This window comes from Camelus dromedarius, chromosome 8, assembly GCF_036321535.1.
Source record: "Camelus dromedarius isolate mCamDro1 chromosome 8, mCamDro1.pat, whole genome shotgun sequence".
In the NCBI taxonomy this organism is placed as follows: Eukaryota; Metazoa; Chordata; class Mammalia; order Artiodactyla; family Camelidae; genus Camelus; species Camelus dromedarius.
In genome coordinates, this window is record NC_087443.1 from 9,133,841 (window position 1) to 9,155,648 (window position 21,808).

Below are 21,808 nucleotides of genomic sequence, written 5' to 3' on the forward strand. Positions count from 1 at the left end.
AGACAGAAATTGACTACTCCTTGAGATGTTAGTAACACTAATGTGTAAAACAGTCTGTACTTGAAATTTGAGGGGATGGTTTGTCTTTTAGAAACCATTTCAGCTAGTAATTACTGATATTTAAGTATTAAGTATTATTGGAATTTAACTGGAATAGTTAAGTTCTCCATTTCTTCTCTGCCAACTTTGACATCCTGTGATTTCTTGGCATCTGTCTATTATATATAGGTTTTCTAATGCTATTAGATATTACTCTTTATTTTTTAAAATCTTTGTTGAGGCTGACATTTTTGCTTTTTAGTTTTGATTCTTATTTATATTCTCTCTTTTATCTTGTATTAAGTAAACATTTTACTGAAGTAAAACATATGCACAGAAAATTATATATCAAAAGTGTGTAGCTCTATGAATTTTTGTGGGGTACATACCTAGGAATAGAAATGGTGGATCAAGCATACATATGTACAAGAAACACTTGTACAAAAATTATTACAGCAACATAATTTGTAACCACCAAAAGTGAAAATAACCTAAATATTAATCAATGATAGGCTAGATAAAGACACCTTAGTGTGCTTATACCATGGAATACTATGCAGCAATAAAAATGTAAACTCCTCCTACTCACACAAACATGGAAAAATACACAAACATAAGGTTCGACCAAATAAACCAAACCCAAAGGGGTACATATTATATGACTTCAGTTATGTAACATTTAAAATAGACAAAACTAAAGTACGGTTATGGGAGTCAGAATACTGGTTAACTTTGGGGGGTCAGGGACTCGGAAGGGCTTCAGGTAGGACTCTGGGGTGCTGATAGTGTTCTGTATCTTTTTTTTTTTTCTTTTTTTCCCCACCTACATCTTCCATTATTCTAAGCACCACAGAGGACTAAGAGAGAGGACTACGGCAGTCAGGAGTACCCAAAGCATGCATGTCAATTTAAAGACACTGTCAAAAGGCAAATGCCCTCAGCTGCGGGACCTGGTCATGCGCTGCACCACCGTACACGCAAGTCGTGCCCATGACCGCAGCAGCCGCTCGCAGCCACTCCAGCCTGCAGAATGAGCGGAGAGCAGGCCTGGCCGCCTTGGCCCTGTGCCCTGCCATCCACGCCTCCTCCCCAGGCACGTATCTCCCTAGCAGCCCCGCCCCCTGCCCGGCCTCCCGCCCGAGGGACTGATAACCTGCCCCCGCCCAGGACCCCCTTGGCCTCGGCCAGGAGCCCTAGGGGCTGCTCGTCGCTCGCAGCCCCTTCTCCACTGATCCCGTCGGCGGCGGTGGCGGCCGCCGCAACGAGGAGACCACAGGCGCCGAGGCGCTTCGCGCTGGGGGCCCCGCCGCCCCGTGCATCCGCCCGCCCTCCAGCGAAAGCAGCGGCGGTGGGGGCGGCCGCAGAGGCGGTGGCGGGTCCTCCGCCCCCTCCCCCGCCCCCGCCGGAACCCCCCACGCGTACATCACCCAACAATGGCCGCCGGGCAGGGCCGAGGGGGGCCTGCCTCGCCCACCGCCTCCGGCACCGCGGGGCGCACTCGGGCCCCACGTTCCGGCCCCGGCAGCCGCCCCTCTGCCTCCCAGCTGCGGCGGCAGCCCCGACCCCGACCCCGGAATCCAGGCCCCTGATCTGGCCTGGCCTCGGGCGGTGGCCTCCTCCCGGCCCCATCCAAGCCGGGAGGAACAAGACCTGCCGCCTCCTTCACCCTCTGCCAGTGACGAGGGACCGCAACCTCTGCCTGAGAACTACTGATCTATAGCTTGATCTGGGTAGTATTTACAGACGTGTGTTCACTTTGTAAAATTCCGCGAACTATGTGCACTTATGATTTATGCACGTTTCTATGTGTAAAAGTGCTGAACGGGATACAGATGAATATAATGTGATGAATAAAAAGCACAATATTTATGAAGTTATAATACCATTAGCTTTCTTACACCTAATAAAGTAGGAGTTAAATACATACAGCAAACCTTTTAGAACCTATTTAAAATGTAATTAGAGTGGGAGACATCAGTACACTTCTTTTAGACTCAGAGAACCTGGTACTCAAAAATAAAGACAAGGAGAGATTGAATAATGTATCAACAAATTCAAATTAATAAATCTTTAGAATAATTTTGGAAACCTCCAGTGGAAAAGCCAGTCTTTATATACCAAAAAGTATTTACAGAAATCAGTAACAGACATATCCAAAAAGTAAACAGTATAAATTAAGGTTATTAATAACCCAATAAAATTAAGAATAAATAATAAAATTTTGACCAAAAGTAGAAAACATTAAGTACTTGGAAAGTAAGAAATATATTTCTAAATAGACATTAGGTCAAGAAGATTTCAAACTAAAATGATAAACTCTATAGAAAGCAATGAAAAAGGAGGACACTTCCCACGTGAACTTATGGGCCAAATATGTAGTCCGAGCTAAAAAATAATCGTAATGGTCATAATGCTTTAATTTAAGTAAGAAAGGTAAAAGACAGAGGGAGGGTACAGCTCAAGTGGTAGAGTGCATACCTGGTTCAATCCCCAGGAACTCCATCAAAAAGTAATTAAGTAAATAAACCTAATTACCTCCACTCCCACCCCTAAAAAAAGAGATGAAAGATGAAGAAATTTGCTATCTATCTAGGAAATTTTAGAAAGATTAGTAAACTTTTTTTTTTTTTTTTTTTTTGCAATTTAGGAAGAGAGAATTTATGGAGATAAAAATTGAACCTGACGAGAAAAAAAATTTAGTACAATAGTTAGTGAATCCAAATGCTTGTATTTAAAAACAACAATAAAATACATAACCTAGTGCAAACTTGATTAAGAAAATAGAAGAAAAATGAAAAATATGAATACTTAGGAATGAGTAAAGAGACAAATTACAATATAAGAGAGTTTTTTTTTTAATTGTAAGACAGAATTATATGAAGCTCCATGGCAACAAATTTGCAAATCTAGAGGAAATGGGTCATTTCTCAGTAAAATATAAATGACCAAAATTAACCTAGGAAGGAGATATGAAAAATTTTGAATAAACCAATTACCACGGAAGACATTGGAAAATTCAAAAAGACCTTTCACTAAAAATGTTACCTACTGGTTTTATAGCTGAAATCTAAATAACCTTTAAAGAGCATATAGTTACTATGTCATTTAAATGATTCTAAGCCAGAGAGAAAAATCCAGAAGCTCCTGATTCATTTGACAAAGCCCACTCAACTTTACTGCACAAAGTTTTACACCAGAACTTTGTAAAGAAGAAATAGATAACTGTAATCTCTTTTCCGAAAAGCAAATAGAATCTAGCAGTGTAACTAAAGAATAAAACAACATGGATAATTAGGATTTATTCAAAGAGTGCAAAGGCTGCTGTGTATTAGGAAATCTATCAAAGTAATCTGTTAGAGCAACAAGGGAAAAATCGGATCATACAAAAGATGCTTAAAAAGACACAATGAATTCAGTAATCATTCCTATAATGATCCAGGTAAGGGGTGTAACTTCCAGAATGCCTGAGTGAGCAGTTCAGAAAATACTATCCCCAGAAAACGGTGATAAAACTTGACAAAATTGTCAAGAAAAACTATTATTTCAAACTATACAAATTAACCAAAACACACAACAAATTAAAGAGTATGATTTACTCCTGTTCACAGCATTCCATGTTGTGAAATCTCTTTAGTCTGATATTAATGTAGAATTCTTTACATCGGTGTTTTTTATCTTCTATCCTACTTGTAACTTTATATGCAAAGTGGATTGCTTGTAGAAACCTATGTCATTTACATGTAATGCTATGAGTAATATTAGATTTAAACACACTCTTTTGCTATTTGTTTTCTCTCTGCCCCATCTATCCTTTGCTCCATTTTTCTCCCTTTCTACTTAAAAATTTGTTAGTATTCCATTTTACCCACTATTAGCTTAGTAGATACAGCCCCTTTTTCTTTTGTAGCAGTTGTTCTACAATTTATAAGATACATATTTATCATTGTCTACCTTCAAATAATTTTATAACACTTCCTATATATTTTGAGAACCTTATAACAGGATACTTCTCCCCTGAAAAAAATGCATTATCGTCTCATATTTTAGTTCTACGTATGTTGTAAACCTCACAACATATGCTTGCTTTCTCTAAACAAATATCTTTTAAAGAGATTTTAAAAGTGCGGAAAATGTGTCTTATGTTTAATCACAGATTAGCATTTTCAGTGCTCTTTATTCTTTGGTGTAGATCCAAGTTTCTTCTGGTTTCACGTTCTGTCTGAAGAATTTCTTTGTACATTTGAACATTATTTGTAGCATAGGCCTGCTGGCAATAAATTTTCTCAGTTTTTATTCACCTTTGAAAAGTCTGTACTTAAATTTCATTTTTGAAGATGTTTGTAGTTTATTGAATTCGAGATTGGCACTGTTTTCTTTCAGTGCTTTAAAGATACCACCTCATTGTCCTCTGGCTCTGACCAGAAGTCTGCTGTCTGCCGTATTTTTATTTTCCTCTCTGTTATTGTGTCCTCCCTCACCCCTACCTGCATTTATGATTTTCTTCTTATAGCTAGTTCTTTTCAACAATTTGATCATGATGTGTCTTGGTGTGATTTCTTTGTTCTTTCTTTGTGGTTCATTGGGCTTCTTACATTTGCAAGTTGAGAGTATTCATCAAATTTAGACTTTTTTTCAGCCATTATTTCTTCAAATATGTTTTCTCTCTCCTCTCCCATTCCAGGATTCCAGTTACACATATTTTAACTGCTTGATATGATCTCACAACATTGATGTTCCATTCAGTTTGTCCTCAGGTTTTTCCCCTTCTGCATTTTATTTGATGTTATGTCTTTTCCCTGTGGTGTCTCAGCTACTGTTAATCCCATTCAGTGTAATTTATAATTCAGGTATTGCACTGAGAAAAATAAAGTAGGGAAGGGAGATAGAATCCAGGTGGATATTTTAACTATGGTCATCAGGGAAAATCTTATTATTATGGTGAGATTCAAGCAATGTCCTGAAGGAGGTGAGGTCAAGAGATTCAAGCCTTCAGCATCCTCCAAATCTTTTTCTATTATACCTTTAGCACTTTTTTCTACTTAACTTGTTCTTTTCCCTAATACAGTAAGGGTAGTTTTCCTCTGTCTTCTGTATGCTCCTTTTTGTCTCAGAGTCTGCTTAATTATTGTCTTTCACGTTTGTCTCTCTCTTGCCTTCTTTCCCTTATTATTGATTTCTTGTGGCTTCTGGTTCTATAATGGTTTTATTTTATTCTTTCATCCTTTCCAAAGCTTTGACTACTCACTCATCAGCTCCTTCCTTCATATATTTGAATACTTTCCTCTCCTTTAATTTCTTATTTCTAGGGACCACATTTTCTTTAACTTAGTTCATAATTAAGGGGAAACATATTCCATGGCATGTCTGCATCTGGTGAATATCCACCACCTGAGTTTTGCTTGTCATGTACTTTTTATTTTCTTTGTGGCTGCTTTCTGATTATTACTCAATTTTGAATGGGACCAGTTCCTTCTGGATCAATTCATTAGGAAAGGCTGTGCAGGGAGGGTTCGTGAACTGAGTAGTGAACAAAAGACAGCTTGGGCTTAGGACTTCCTCACTCTTTCATACCATATACATGTACATAGTGCATGTTCTCAAAGTCTAACGTTCTAGAACCACTTTTGGGATAAGCAGAAAGTTTGCTTGTCTCCTATATGCAATGTTGTTTTGGTATGGTAATTTAGTGTTTATTGTTCCTGATTATTTTCTTTATCTAGTATCAGCAGCAGCTGAGCTCATTGTCACTTATGCTCATTCACTCATTTACCCCATTAAACTGATAGCCTCTTGTAGCAATGGTAGGTCCACACAGACTTTCATTTAGCCTTGCATCTCCTGCCTCTCTATGGTGCTAGACTGGGTTTGGGATACTCCCAAAAGCCCACCTCCACCCTGCCAGACCTACTGATACAAGAAAGTAAGTATGGTCTGGCCCTCAACGTGGCCAGCTTCTTAGAAGTCCGTGTGCTCCTCAAGACCTGCCAAGGCATGTGCCCGTTCTGGCCAAGTCCCTGTGATTGGTCCACATATCGCCACAGTTGACAGGTGTCCCTCATAGACTGTTGCTCCCTGGCATTGCTCCTCCCTTATCTGATGCTCTTCTCTGTGAGGTGCTATTGTTGTTTCGGACTTGCTGGTTTCTTTTTATTTTGATATTTTTTAATTGAGTTATAGTCATTTTACAATGTTGTGTCAAATTCCAGTGTAGAGCACAATTTTTCAGTTATACATGAACATACATATGTTCATTGTCACATGTTTTTCACTGTGAGCTACCACAAGATCTTGTATATATTTCCCTGTGCTGTGCAGTGTAATCTTGTTTATCTATTCTGCATATGCTGGTCAGTATCTACAAATTTTGAATTCCCAGTCGGTCCCTCCCCCCCCAACCCTTGGCAAGCACAAGTTTGTATTCCATGTCTATGAGTCTGTTTCTGTTTTGTATTTATGGTTTTTTTTTTTTTTTAGATTCCACATATAAGCGATCTCATATGGTATTTTTCTTTCTCTTTCTGGCTTACTTCACTTAGAATGACATTCTCCAGGAACATCCATGTTGCTGCAAATGGCGTTATGTTATCGGTTTTTATGGCTGAATAGTATTCCATTGTATAAATATACATCTTTATCCAGTCATCTGTCGATGGACATTTAGGCTGTTTCCATGTCTTGGCTATTGTAAATAGTGCTGCTCTGAACATTGGGGTGTAGGTGTCTTTTTGAAGTAGGGTTCCTTCTGGATATATGCCCACAAGCGGGATGACTGGGTCATATGTTAAGTCTATTCCTAGTCTTTTGAGGAATCTCCATACTGTTTTCCACAGTGGCTTCATCACTGTGAAGAGAAGAGTGAAACAGAAAAGCCTTGATCCCAATCTTTAATTGGTGGTCTCCAGATTTCAACTCAATAAATATTTACTGAACACCGCAAGGAATGAGATGGTGTGTTTAATGCCAGGGAGGGTAAGAAGATGGTGGTAGAAAACCATAGCAAATGTCTGAAAAACACAAGCAGTCCCATTCTTTTGGACACAAGCATAAGGAAACAAATCCGCATCTGTCCCTGTAGTGCGAATAGGAGCGTTGCTTCAGCAGAAAAGTCTCTGCAACTTTGCTCTATGTGCAATAGTCCTATTCATGTGCAGGGCACCCTCAAGACTGCCCTAATATTACAATGCTTGGAATTATTAATAAATGATGCTGAACCATCCAAATAATTGTAGTAACTAATATTCAATGTGTTCTTTGGTCAGTGCTTTCATTCAGAACCATGTGGGTCACTTAACAAAATAGAATTTTATGACAAAAAAAGATCAAATTAGAAGAAACAGTTCTCTGAAGTGGCTCCTTGCCTAGCTAATAATGTGACTGTGCCCTGCAGACTTAAAGTAATTGTTCTGTGGTAATTACGCCAAAAAAGACTTGGTGTCTCTTCAGGATACCAGGTGAAAAATAAGTGGGATCAGGGGCTTTGGGGACCCTGATGCTGCTGCAGGGGAGAAGTGGATTTAAACAAAACTAAGCAGGAAGTGGGGTTGGCCACTTTTATTTTCCTTAAATCTGGGGATACTGAAACCAAAAATTAAACTGCAAGATGTCATGAGGTTAAATTGCTTCTCTCTTCTTCCCCAAACCATGATAAAACCCCTTCACCTCAAAGAGTAAGTAAATGACTCTCAAAGCATTTGCTCATTCATTGCCCCCTCCAACTGCCTGTCCATCCCCTTTTCTTTGACTCCTCTGTGTTTCCCCAGGAAGCATATTTTGCTCAGTCTCTGGGTTCTGGGGAGAAGCCAATGAAACGCTGACCTGCTATTTGTAAAACAGATCTTACAAGGTGAACAGTAGGCATTTTTCCTCTTTCTGAATCTTGTGGGGTGTCCTACAGATGGATTAGCCATGGGAGCCCTTGAATTGGAGAGGAACCTGGGATGAAAAGCCTTAAGCTCTGCTGGTCTAACATCAGATATTGGCTTTCAAAAATATAAGTAAACTTGGCAAAGTTGTGATAGATGGTTCTGGACTGGAAAAAGCTACATGTGAGCAGATTTCTAGAGAATATATTTGATTACATTAGCAATAATAGTTAGATGGATCTTACGGGGAGAGATGGAAGGAAGAGAATTACGGAGCTAAAGCCTCTTCTAGGAATAATGGTTCTCTGAAATGTGGTCCCCTGGCCAGCAGCATCAGCATCACCTGGAAACTTGTTAGAAATGCCAATTGTCAGTCCTCACTTCAGACCTGGTGAATCAGAAATTTTGCAGGTTGGACCCAAGAATCTGTTTTAACAAGCTATCCAGGTGATTCTGTTGTATGTTATAATTTGAGAATCAATGCACCAGGGGAAGAAAACGAACTCAAGGTGTAGATATGTAGTTTTCAAATTTCTTTATCTAGCATACAAATCATCTGGGGAGCTCAAGGTGTAGATATGTAGTTTTCAAATTTCTTTATCTAGCATCCAAATCATCTGGGGAGCAAAGATTACCAGGCCCTACTCTAAACTAGAGTTCCTGATTCAGTAGGGCCAGTTGGGGTGGAAGATACTTTGCATGCTAACATGTTCCTAGGTGATGCTGATGCTGGTGGACCAGGAACCACACTTTGAGAACCACTGGTCTACATAAAAGATTTGAGTAAAGGCAAGACTTCAGGTTAGAAAAGGATTTTCTGGAGAGATTTGAGGGTGGGTGGGGGATGGGAGAAGAGGTACGACTACATTCACGTGTCAATGATTTACACTGAGAATGGCTCTGTCTGCTTTGTGCTCTGGGGAGGCAGCAAAGCCTAGCGAGTCAGGGATTGTATTTCGCTCACCAAGTTTCCTGCTGCCCATGCTTGAGAGTGGCAGGAAATTAGCAGAAAAGGCCAGCAGTCCAGAAAGCGCCAGGGAGACATTCTTCCAAGGGGCCTGCATGAATCAAGGCCCAAGCACCAACCATAGTGGTCACACGTCAGTAGACACCTGCGGGGAGAGATGAGTTCATCAGGCAGATTCCCCTCCTCGGACCCTGACAAGTTAGCACCTCAGAAGCCTCCAGAACTGAACCAGAATTGAGGGAAAGGGCTGACATGTCCAAATGGACTTAGATTGTTCTCACCACTACGTAGGAAGAGGGCCAGGGCCATCCCTGAAAGGGTGAGGGATCCTGGGAATAACAACAAAGACATGGCATTTGAAAGGGTCCATGCTGTTAGTGTCTTTCATAGGCTCTTTGAGAGACTGTTAAAGACAGAAAATTTGAAATTTAGTTTCAATGATGCTTCATCAACATGGGTAAGGGCTTGCCTGTGACAAGCCCTCAAGCTTGGGCCTGAAATGACCGCCTCAGTTGCCTGACCCAAGGGACTGGCCTGGTGGAGGCATAAAACAGAAATTAAGTTGGGTTCTGGGGCATAAAATGACTAATTATGAAGAAACAATTGATAAAACTCAAACTGAGGGACATTCTACCAAACAGCTGGCTTGTACATTCAAATGTGTATTGCACATTAGATTATGGAATTGTGACAACAGTTTCCTAAATTTGAACAAAAATGAATCTGAATTTGTCTATGGATGTAGCAGGTCCAAATCACAATCCACAGACCAGTATAGTGAAGTTCATAATTCATCACAAAGAACTTACACACCAAGAATAGAAATTGTTTATTTTTCATTTTTAAAAATCATTTTAGAACTTTCAAGAGTCCGTGGTTGAGTTCCTTCTCTGGGTGGCTGGCAGGCTGTTCTCAGAGTGGGCTGTGCTGGATCTGTCCAGGGCAGGTGTGGAATATCACACAGTCTTGATCTCAACTTTCCCCCGGGTGATAAGAGACACAGAGTTTACTGCTGACATCTGAGACAGGAAGAGCAGCTTCATGAAATACCTTTCAGAGTAACTGCTCTTTGATTTCTCTTCTTGTGTGATCTTTCTTGCTTCTGAAATTCTACAGTGCTTGCAGTCTGAACCAAGCACCCGAACACTTGATTTTATCCAGCCTGGTGTTTTCCCCAGTTGTTTCGTGTATGTATCATTCATCTCCCAACACAGTAACCTCTTCAACGCAGGAACTGTGTCTTCCATTACTTTTTTATCCTGAATAGCATTGCCCTGTACCAGACTCCTGTAAGCACAGAAGGAATATTGGTCAGTTTATCCACAGAAAGAATGAATGAATAAATTAATGGCAGTGCACATTTCTCCTATTATGCTAATTAAATAATAAAAAACAGCTCCCCCCAGAAACATGTCTGTTGGATTTGAGAGAATTTGAGTAAATTATTTACTAAAAAACGTAAGAATTCTCCATCTGTATATAAGTTGTAATTTGCATAATTAATGGTTGTCTGTATATTCCTTTCAACTCCTAGTTAGACAATTACAGCGTGCCTCATTCTTAGGACCAGTGATGATGCATCTGTAAGCTTACTCACTGCTTATCTCAAGTGGGCTGTTGGACTAAGCCAGGCTAGACTGTGAAATAAGCAAAATCTAGCTCTGCCGCCCCTCCTTCCTCTGGCTGTGCACACCCTCCTAAAGTATCTCCTATCCCCACTCTCCATCTTCTTCCTAACTAGTAGTCAACCAATTAAATAGCTGGAAAGAGCTAAAGTATTACCCCTCTATAGGACTATTTGTCTTTTAGCAAAAAAGTCATTAAGCATTAGCTTTTAGAACCTAAAAAAGTTATCTCTAACTGTACACTTTCATATATTGAAAAGCCAGTGGGAGAGAGATTCAGGGATCAGGTTCCTTAAATCTCCCCTTCTAGGAAGAACCCCATTTTACCTATGCATGAAGCAGTGCCCATTTCTTTTTCTTTCTTTTTTTTTTTTTTTTTTTTTTTTGGTTCTCCATTGTAAGATTTCCTTTCCTTTTCTTTTTTTTAAATTGAAGTATAATCAGTTACAATGTGTCAATTTTTGGTGTACAGCACGGTGTCCCAGTCATGCATATACATACATATATTTGTTTTCTATTTTATTTTTCATTAAAGTTTATTACATGATACTGAATATAGTTCCCTGTGCTATGCAGAAGTTTGTTCTTTATTTTTACATATAGTGGTTGATATCTGCAATTCTCAAACTCCCAAATTTATCTCCTCCCACCCTCTTTACCCCAGTAACCCATAAGATTGTTCACTATGTCTGCGACTCTGTTTTGTAGATGAGTTCATTAGTGTCTTCTTTTCTTTCTTTTTTTTTCAGATTCCACATGAGTGATAACATATGGCATTTTTCTTTCTCTTTCTGGCTTACTTCACTTAAAATGATGATCTCCAGGTCCATGCATGTTGCTGCAAATGGCATGATTTTCTTCTATTTTACTTACTTATTTTCTAATGGAGGCACTGGGGATTGAACACAGGACCTCGTGCATGTGAAGCACACACTCTATCACTGAGCTTTACCCTCCCCTGAGGCTTGCTTCTTTTAGGGGCGGGTCCTGCTCTTCCTGGACCCTTCTGTAAAGATACCTGTTTTACTGGGATGATCCCCGGTAGAGCAATGTGGACAGGGGAAGGGATGCTAGAGGGTCGGCAGTAAACAGGAGGCAGGCTCCGAGCCCCCTGCTACCCAGGCCTGTGTCCGTGAGACAGTCGTGCTCTGCCGGCACCTGCTGGGCTGGCGCTGTGTGCCCTTTGCTCTACTAGGTGTGGATGCTGCCAGGACCCCCTGCTGACTTACCCAGAGGAGCTGGGTGGGCAGGAGAGGGGGCCACAGCTAGAAGACTTCCTGTACTCACCTGAGGCTGTCTGTACCCATGTGAGAAAGGTCACCCCCAGGAATAACCTTGGACAGGGCTGCAAGTTAGCCTTGCCTGGGAGGGACAACCCAGCAGTGCACTGTCCCTGAGGACCACCGCCCACCATGGGCCTCGCCTCCAAGCCAGCGATGGTCTGCCTGCCCCTTCCCTGGGAGCTCCAGCTGGCTTCATTGGTGGTTGATTTGGAAATGGATGCTAGGCTTGCCTGCCCTGGGGTATGTTTGAATCAGGCAGGAGGCAGTGGCCGCCTGCCAGATTTTTGGCTTGATTCACTCGTCACCCACAGTCCTAATCCCAGAGGCCATGTCAGAAAGGGGCATGGGCGCTGCTGGGTGCCCTAGACCCACCCTGTGCCCCAGTCAGCCTGAGGGAAAGATCAAAGCTGGGCTTCAGCGGGTGCTTTTGTGCTGTCTCCTTTTGGAAGGAATCTTGGCAGAGATTGTGTGTTGCCTCCAGGCACCAGGATATAATTCACACCTTGATATCATTGTCTCACCGTTTGCCTGGATGGTTGCCTTTATTTTCATAGGAAAGATCAAGGGTGTCTGTGGCTCAGGAGTTGTCAGGTCAGAACATCGGGCCCGAGTGGGATGGGCTCCTTGGCGCCACCTAGTGTCAGGCACAGCCGTCGGTGAGGAGAATGCTCACAAAAGGGAATTCGCCCACCTCCTACTTAAATTCTTGGGTCCTGGCACGATGGGAGTAGAGAGAGCACTTTTCTTTCTTCCTAAAGATAATAGTCAAGTGGCAGTGACTGAGCTGGCATGAGTGAAATAATGCTACATGGTAGTGAGCACGAAGAGCTCGTGTGGAACACACTGGATCATCCTGAGAGTTTAGAGCTGGGGCCATGGGTGTGAGAGGATGAACAAGACATGGACAGATGGAGGAGGAAATGCAGAGTGAGGGGGTGAGTGCAAGTGGGGTGCTCAGTTTACAGCAGTGGCTGAAGGGGAAACCAAGATAAGACTGGAAAGGAAGATGGGCGCCTTGAATGCTGGAAGATATAGTTTGAAGTTCACCTTAAAGTTCTGGGGATACTTGAAAACTTTCAGCAGGGAAGTGACAGGTTGAAAAGGGTGGGTTGGAATATTGACATGGTCAGATCCCACCTGTGACAACCATGCAGGGCCAGCACTGCTCGAAGGAATGCAGAACAAACCAGGAGCGGAGACACATGTGAAACAGGCAGGCCAGGGAGCTGTTGAACGCCTTTCCAAGGCTGGGTGAGTTCAGGCTAAAACCCACCTCTCTGATTGTGGCAGCCAGCTCTCCTCCCTGGGGCCTGGAGGTTTCAACATCAGAGCTCTGCAGCCACACAGCCAGCCCAGCTTGGGGGTGAACTTCTTCAGAAGCTGGAGTTATTAGGCTGAGAATGGAACCAGGAGGCTGACTCCTGGATTTCTGGCTTGCCCTGGGGTGTTTTTGACCCTCCATCCCCAGAGGCAGCCTTCCAGGCCACAAGAGAGGCGCCCACAGCTTCCAGCCATCTCTAGTCTGGCAGGAGCTGCCCCAGGCTCTTGGCTTTACCCTTCCTCCCACAGGGCTTAGCTGGGTGCTGAGTTTGTGGAAAATGTGCTTCCTGAAGCTGGGGCTTCCCCGTGGAGCTTGACAGCAACAGGCACCCCCGGCCTCAGCCTGAGGGGTGACTCTGTGGGGGCGGCCATGTGTCTCAGGAACTCATGGCAGCTGCTCGCTCCTCAGGTGGGCAGCTGTGTGGCCCCTTCCACTCCTTCAAGCATCACTCAGAGGAAGATGATTCCCCTCCAGTGGAAGGCAGGATAAAGAAGGGACTGCAGAGGGGGTCATGCACGCCTCAGTACCCTCTGGGCGCTGAAGTCCTGGCCTAGCTCTGGGCACGGGGCTGCCACAGTCAGGGCGGCAGAAGGCAAAAGAGAGGGCAGCATGTGGCCCCTGGCAAGGGGGATCCCAATCCCCTCACCAGAGGTCTCTGCCATATCTGCACAGGGAGTGGGTAGTGGCCCAGAGGGGAGTGTGGGGTGTGTGTGTGTGTGTGTGTGTGTGGAATTTGGTCCCACACTTTCCAAATTAAGGACGAGATCTGGCAAAGGTTCCCTCCCTTTACCTCCCATCCTCTCACTTCTCAGGGAGGAAGCCACCTGACCAGCCAGCCCTCCTCCCCTTCTCTCTAGGGAGACCCAGGCTGGGATCTGCATAACCTGTCAGATTTGAATTAAAGCAGTTTGCCCTCTGTACCTGGGAGAGGGGAATGGGGGGCAGCTGCTGCCCAGGAGGATAGGGTTGGGAAGGGGCAACCCAGAGGACTGGAGGCTGGCAGGGAAGGGTTTGGCCTGAAAAATCAAGAGTTAAAAATGGCTGGTAATTCATGCACTTGGCTCATTCTTCCCAAGGCTTGGCTGCAGGCCTCAGTTTCCCCAACTTAGAAAGTTAGAATCTTGCAGTTCCTGACTCTCTGACTGATGAGGGCTCCTGAGTTGGCTGTTGGAGGAAGGGTGGGAGGGAGCAGGAGATGGGCAGACTGCCTCCTGCCTCCCAGTTAATAGCCACTTGGCTCCTCAGGCCTCCAGCTCCAGCCCCTCCCCCAGAGGCTCAGGTGCAAGTTTGCATGTCCACCAGCTCCCTTGTCTCCTCTAGGGAATTTGGGTCCTGCTGGGATTTTTCCAGCCAGGTCACCTTAGAGGCCACCAGCCCATCTGGTCACCAGGCTGCCTCCCTTTTAGCAGCTGTCAGGGCCCCCTTCAGGGTCAGGGGTGGTGGTATCCCAGGGACCGAAAGACAGCGGGGGTGGGGACAGGGAAGCCTTGATAAGTTCACCGCCTCTGGGCTGCTCCCCTGCCCCCCCACCCTACCCCCGGCTCACTTCCTCAGATCCTGAAGTCCCCCCCAGCTTTAGGATACCCGAGTGAGGAAGAGATTTGGGCCAAGGCGGGATTGAGATCGGGCCCAGGACACAAGGCTCTCCGCAGTTGTTGGAAAGGGATTCCCTGTGCTGAGAATCACTTCCCGCTCCGATCTCACCAGGTTTCTGAGAGGCTGAGTGACTTGTCTCAAGGGACACAGCTGGGAGCGCGGGGACGCCGACGTCCCGGTCACCGCTGTTCCCACCGCCAGCACGTGCGGCTCCGCTTCCTTCCGCGCTCCTGTCTGGTCGCTGCCGCCCCCCACCCTCACCCTCCGCCCGGTTTCGTTTTGGCGGCGGGAGGGCCGACCGGCTGCTGGACCGAGGGCGGGGCCTCCGCAGGCGGGGGTCCCCGCTCCTAGGCTGGGGGCGCGAAGGGCAGCAGGGCGGGGCCTGTTCCTGGTCGGCACTGGGGGCCCCCCAGCCCCCCGCTCACCTGCGCACCGCGCCCCCGGTCCCCCCCGCCCCTCCCCGACTCCGGCTCGGGGTGTCCCGGGGCCGCGCCCAGCCGCCCGCCCGCCTGCCCGGGAGCGGCGCGGCCGAGGCGGCGTGCAGGGGCCGGCCTGGGGCCACGCGGGGCCGGCGGGGCGTCTTCGCCGTGGAGCCGCTCGGCGGCCGGGGTGAGTCGCCCACCCCCGGGCCCACCGGGGCCTCTGCCCCGGCGCCGACTCCCGCGCCCCGGCCCGGGTCTGCGCTCCCCGCCCCGCCCCCCCCCCAGCCCGCCCGAGGCCCCAGACCTCCCCGCGCCCCCCTCACCGCCTCCCTTCGGAAGGGCCGTTGGATCGCGCCTTGCACGTTGGGCACTCATGGCGTTAAACCGGCCATCGCCACTATCCCCCTTCCTCCGGGTCCACTCCCCTCTAATTCCCAGTCTGGATGCTTCCCGCCCCCCGGCCCCTGCCCCAGCCTGCAGTCCCGAAAAGTTCCCCCGGCGGCGGCGGACCCCTTGCCAAAGGAGCCGCGCAGGGCTGGGCTTCCTGGCCCACTTCCTTCCGCAGACGGGCCTGGTTTGGCACCCAGCTCTCCTCCCGCGGGCCGGCTGGCAGACGAAGGCAGCCCTCCATCCTCTCCAGGTTCAGTTTCTGCATGTTTACAATCGGGGCATCCAGATCGTAGCAGAGCCTGGGCAGGGGGCTTGTACTATTTTATTCTTTTTTTATCGCAGTTTAGGACCCCCCCTTTTTTTCTCCATTTCACGTAAATATAATCGTGCTTTGGAGAATGGATGTGGGCTGGTGAAACTTACAAGTCACTGGTTTATGTCAGAAAGTCATTAATTCACTTGTTTATGCTTTCTTGTTATTAGAATAGTCATGTATTCTACTTAAGACATAGATGTCAAACACCTGGTAGAAGCGCCAACAAGTTCTCCTAACATGCTCGTCGCAGATGTTGCTAATCGAGCATGGCACGCCTTTCCTTCTCCACACCAGGCTCCAGGCAGCCGTCGCCATCGCCCGGTGCTGGCATGCAAGATGAAACCCTCCCGCCACTGCTGTTCTTCCTAATAACAAAATACCTAGGAAGCAGTAATTTATCAGAATATTATTTGAAGTCAGAGCAAATGACCCGTTACCAAAAAATACAAGGAGGAAATAAAATAACACAAGTGAAAATAAATTAGAAGGAAGGACTTATAAAAAGAAGTGGGAAAGTCAAGGGGAGAGGATGGACAGGGTTCCATGTAGTTAATGTCAGAACTTAATTACATCAACCGCATTCAGTTGTTTAAAAAAAAAGGAAAAAGAAAGAAAGAAAGGAGGAGGGAAGGGAGGAAGAAATGGGGGACGTTTCTGGAGGGAGTGTCACATGAGGGAGGGATGAGTGATGTTAGACAGTGTCCTTATTTCTGTGACAGATGCAGCAATGAAATTCATAAGGCTGCCCCTCAGTAAACGCCGAGGGCATAAGCCTTAGGCATAATTCAACGAAGGCAGTTTTATAGTGGGTCAAGATAATGTGTTCTAATTTGATACCAAAAAAAGAACCTAGACCACTGAGACACGTGAGTGGGTAATCCCAAAGGGAACTGAGTGGTTTTGCAGAATATTTCCTACATTTGGGATATTACTGCCAACCCATTACACAGTACATACAACTTTGCCAACTCACTACAGAGTATAACTTTCTAATGACTATAATACCACGAACTAGTATCATCCTTGTGTAAGCCCTGATAAAACATTACCCTTCCTCTCTCCCTTTTAAGTCACTTTTAGAGTGCACCAGAAACTTCTGTCACTGCCTTCCCTCACAACATTGCTATGTCCTACAATAAGGCATTTCTGAATTGGTTATATGTTAGAAGAGCTGCTTCTTGCAAACATGTGAAGCATATTAAACTGACAATGCCTTTCTTCGCCGTGGTGTGACACATGCTGGTGCTGTGTCCGCCAACATGGCAGCGGTAGTTCCAGTTGCTTCCCAATCAAGAACGGCTTCTGACATAACTCAGTGGATGATGCTCCATGAATATGCCTTGAATAAATAAATATCAAAGACCCTCTTATGTTTTTTTAAATTTATTTTTATTGAGTTAGAGACAGTTTACAATGCTCTGTCAATTTCTGGCATACAGCACAATTTTTCAGTCATACATGAATATATACATATATATATTATTTTCATATTCTATTTCCCTGTGAACTACTACAAGGTCTTGAATTAATTTCCCTGTGCTGTACAGTATTCACTTGTTTATCTCTTCTGTATATACCTGTCAGTATCTACAAATCTTGAACTCATAGTCTGTCCCTTCCCACCCTCCTCCCTCCTGGCAACCGCAAGTTTGTATTCTATGTCTGTGAGTCTGTTTCTGTTTTACATTTAAGTTCATTTATCTTCTTTTGTTTTTTGTGTTTTTTTAGATTCCACAAATGAGTGATTATCATATGGCATTTTTCTTTCTCTTTCTGGCTTACTTCACTTAGAATGACATTCTCCAGGGACACCCATGTTGCTGCAAATGGCATTGGGTTGTCATTTTTATGGCTGAGTAGTATTTCATTGTATAAGTATACCACCACTTCTTTATCCAGTCATCTGTCAGTGGACATTTAGGCTGTTTCCATGTCTTGGCCATTGTAAATGCTGCTGCTGTGAACATGGGGGTGCAGGTGTCATTTTGGATTAGGGTTCCCTCTGGATATGTGCCCAGGAGCGGGATTCCTGGGTTACATGGTAAGTCTATTCCTAGTCTTTTGAGGAATCGCCATACTGTTTTCCACAGTGGCTGCACCAAACTGCATTCCCACCAGCAGTGTAGGAGGGTTCCCCTTTCTCCACAGCCTCTCCAGCATGTCATTTGTGAACTTTTGAATGATGGCCATACTGACTGGTGTGAGGTGATACCTCATTGTAGTTTTGATTTGCATTCTCTGATAAATAGCATTGAGCATTTTTTCATATGCCTACTGGTCATTTGTATGTCTTCATTGGAGAATTGCTTGTTTAGGTCTTCTGCCCATTTTTGGATTTTTTTTTCTTATTAACTTATATGAGCTTTTTATATATTCTGGAGATCAAGCCTTTGTCAACTTTCATCTTTTGCAAAACTTTTCACCCTTTCTGTAGAGTGTTTTTGTTTTGCTTGTGGTTTCCTTTGCTGTGTAAAATCTTTTAAGTTTATTTAGGTCTCATTTTTTATTTTTGATTTTATTTCTCTTTCTTGAATAGACTGCCCTGGGAGATCATTGCTGAGATGTATGTGAGATAATGTTTTGCCTATGTTTTCTTCTAGGAGGTTTATTGTGTCTTATGTTTATGTCTTTAATCCATTTTGAGTTTATTTTAGTGTATGGTATGAAGAAGTGATCTAGCTTCACTGATTTATATTCTGCTGTCCAGTTTTCCCAACACCATTTTTTGAAGAGACTGTCTTTATTCCATTGTGTATGTTTTTGCCTCCTTTGTCAAATACTAATTGACCAAAAGTTTGTGGGTTCATTTCTGGGCTCTCTGTTCTGTTCCATTGATCCATATGTCTGTTTTTGTACCAGTCCCATGCTGTTTTGATGACTGTAGCTCTGTAGTATAGTCTGAAGTCTGGAAGGGTTATTCCTCCAGCCTCATTCTTTTTCTTCAGTAATGCTTTGGCAATTCTGGGTCTTTTGTGATTCCATATAAATTTCATTATGATTTGTTCTAGTTCTGTGAAATATGCCCTGGGTAATTTGACAGAGATTGCATTAAATCTGTAGATTGCCTTGGGAAGTATGACCATTTTATCAATATTGATTCTTCCAATCCAGGAGCAGAGGATATCTTTCCATTTTTAAAGTCTTCCTTAATTCCCTTAATCAATGTTTTGTAGTTCTCCATGTATAAGTCTTTTGCCTTCTTGGTTAGATTTATTCTTAGGTATTTTATTACTTTGGGTGCTATTTTAAAAGGGATTGTTTCTTTACTTTCTTTTCCCATTGATTTGTCATTAACATAAAGAAATGCAACTGATTTTTGTACATTAGTCTTGAATCCTGCTACCTTGCTGAATTCTTTTATTAGTTCTAGTAGTTTTTGTGTGGAACTTTTAGGGTTTTCTATATATAGTATCATGCAATCTGCATATAGACACAATTTTAACTCTTCTTTTCCAATTTGGATCCCCTTTATTTCTTTTTCTTCCCTGAATGCTGTGGCTTGGACTTCCAAGAGTAAGTTGAATAGAAGTGGTGAGAGTGGACAACCTGTCTTATCCCAGATTTTAGTGGGATGGTTTTCAGTTTTTCACCATTGAGTACTGTGCTGGCTGTACTTTGTCATAAATAGCTTTTATTATGTTGAGATACGTTCCCTCTATACCCACGTTAGTAAGAGTTTTTATCATGAATCGGTGTTGAATTTTATCAAATGCTTTTTCTACAGCTATTGAGATGATCACGTGGTTTTTGTCCTTTCTCTTGTTGATGTGGTGTAAACATTCATTGATTGTGTATGTTGAACCATCCTTGTATTCCTAGGTTGAACCCAACTTAAATGGATAAAGAACCTTTACAAAAAACCTACAATTAAAACCATTTCTTATGATCAAAGACTGAATGCTTTCTCCCTAAGACTGGGAGCAAGGCAAGGATGTTTACTCTTATAATGCTTATTCCTTATAGTACTGGAAATTATCGATGCTGCAAAAGGCAAGGAAAAGTCATACCAGTTCTAAAGGAAGAAATAAAATAAAATTATTGCTATTACAGGTGACGTGAGTATCTACGTAGATGGAGATAATCCAAAAAAATCTGCAAAAACTTCTAGAACTGATAAATGAGTTCAGTAACATTGCAATAATAGCATTCAAAAATCAACTGCACTTGTAAATAATAAAAACAAATATTCGTAACACATAGTTTAAAAATGAAACACCAGTTGTAATTACTGAACAAAAGGAAGTACTTAGGTGTAAATCTAATAAAATACTTACCGAATCTGTATGCTAGAAACTGTAAAGTGCCGATGAAAGAGACCAAGAGGTGCTAAAGAAATGAAAGTCACTGTTTTTATGATTTGGAAGCCTCAACACAGTAAAGATGCCTGTTTTCCTTAAACTACTCATAGATTCAAGGCAATTCTTTTGGAAATCTCAGCAAGCTTTCTCTTTTTGTTTTGTTTTGTTTATATGTATATTACTAATAGGATTTACTTTTTTAGAGCAGTTTCAGTTTCACACCAGCAGTGAGCAGAAAATACAGAGAGTCCCCACATAGCCCTCCCCACCCACACGTGTATACTCCCCTCCCCTCAAGGTCCCCCATCAGTGTGGCATATTCAGTGCAATCGATGAGCCAACATGGGCACATTATTATCAACCAAAGTCCACAGTTTACAGTAGGGCTCACTCCTGATGGTGGACGTTCTATGGGTTTTGACAGATGCATAATGACACGTAGCCACCACTGTAGATCACACAGAATAATTCCATTGCCCTAGAAATCCCTTGTGCTCCACCTGTTCATCCCTCCCTCCCTCTCCCCAAAGCCCTGGAAACCGCCATCTTTTCATTGTTTCTGTATCTGTGCCATTTCCAGAATGTCATTTGGTTGGAATCGTACAGTTGGTAGCCTTTTCAGACTGGCTTCTTTCATTTAGTAATATGTCTTTTAAGTTTCTTCCATGTCTTCCATGGCTTGATAGCTCATTTCTTTTTTTTTTCCCTGCACATATATTTCTTTAATTTACATGTATGTACTGTTCATTGTTTCTAAGAATGTGTAGAGCTTTAGCTTTTCTAACTTACATAGTTATCAGAGAAATAAAGCCAACCAGAAAATAAGAATTAATTCAGAAAGATACATACACCCTACTATTAACAGCAGCATTATTTATAGTTGCCAAGATGAGGAAGCATCTTAAGTGCACACCAATATTTGAACAGATAATGAAGATGCAGCATATATATATGTAATGGAATACAGCTCACCCATAAGTAAGAAGGATATTTTGCCATTTGTGGCCCTTCATTCCCTTTTTTTTTTTTTTTTTTTTTTTGGTTCAAAAACCAGAATTTTATGACTGGCATAAACATTTCCATTACATCACAAACAATAAAATACCTAGAAATAAACTTAACCAAGGGGGTTACCTATACTCAAAAACTGAAATGACACAAGGAAATGTAAAGATTTCTTGTGCTCTTGGTTTGGAAGAATCAACACTATCTAAATGGCCACACTGCCCAAAGCAACCCACAGATTCAACGCAACCCCCATCAAAATACTCGTGACATTCCTCACAGAACTAGAACAAATAATTCCAAAATTTTTATGGAACCGCAAAATCCCTGAACAGACAAAGCAATCTTTTGTAGGTCTTTTTTTTTCTCTTTCTTTTTGTTCTCTTTTCTTATGGTTTGATGACTAGAGAAGGTCCTTTACCATTTTTTTGTAAAGTTGGTTTAGTGGTGCTGAAATGTTTTAGCTTTTGTTTATCTGTGAAGCTTGTGATTTCTCCATCAATGTACACCTTAAACTTTAAAAACTTAAAAAAAGAGAGAGAAAGAATGGACTTCAGTTAATAATGTATCACTATTGGCTCACCAGTTGCGACAAATGGGCCATAGAAATATAAGATCTTAATATTAGGGGAAACTGGTTGAGGGGGATATGGGACCTCTTTGCATTGTCTTTGCAACTTTTTC

At 43.3% G+C, this 21,808-nt stretch overlaps 1 long non-coding RNA gene across 3 annotated transcripts in view; it reads right to left on the reverse strand.

Moving 5' to 3' along the window:
- Positions 1-6,511: 6,511 nt before the first annotated feature.
- The window catches only part of LOC116156055 (uncharacterized), a 114,808-nt gene continuing 99,511 nt past the window's right edge, over positions 6,512-21,808 (reverse strand). For 2 of the 3 annotated variants that reach the window (XR_010381848.1, XR_010381846.1), the window contains one exon: positions 9,748-10,155. This is a non-coding gene — a long non-coding RNA (uncharacterized LOC116156055). Of the gene's footprint in view, positions 6,881-8,865; positions 9,014-9,747; positions 10,156-21,808 lie in introns of those variants that run through there. The other variant, XR_010381847.1, reaches the window with a different exon arrangement.